Consider the following 492-nt stretch of genomic DNA (forward strand, 5'->3'; position numbering starts at 1 on the left):
CAGCATACGTAATGCCCCAGAAGAGCTGACGAGCAGCATGTAGAGCAGCAAGTAGAGTAGACACAGTCATTTAGAATGCAATAGTAACTTGTAAAATAATATAATGTTTTTTCCCATGTAGAATAACAACCAGTTGCAAGAAAAATATATGTGAGCCATTTGGAATGACCTGTAACCTTGCATAAAGTGCTCAGTGAAAAGATGGAGACATAAACTTGTTTGTGTGATATTAAAGTGCAAGTAAACCCAAACATATTTTTTTTCAAGAATATGTTCAATGATGGCTCATGAGTTGAAATAAGTCATTCTGATTAATATTGTGTTAGTTAATCAGCAAAATCCGCCTGTTTTTAGCTATCTCTAGGGGTGGCCATTTTGTCACTTCTGTCGACTGAAAACTACATCACAGTTTCTCAGGGCTCGGGGAACGACCAATCATGGCTCAACTTCAGAAAACAGGTGAGCCGTGATTGGTCGTTACCTGAGCCCTGA

The sequence above is a fragment of the Filicampus tigris genome, chromosome 3 (genome assembly GCF_054856515.1).
Source record: "Filicampus tigris isolate MCC_2025a chromosome 3, RoL_Ftig_1.0, whole genome shotgun sequence".
NCBI classification, from domain to species: domain Eukaryota; kingdom Metazoa; phylum Chordata; class Actinopteri; order Syngnathiformes; family Syngnathidae; genus Filicampus; species Filicampus tigris.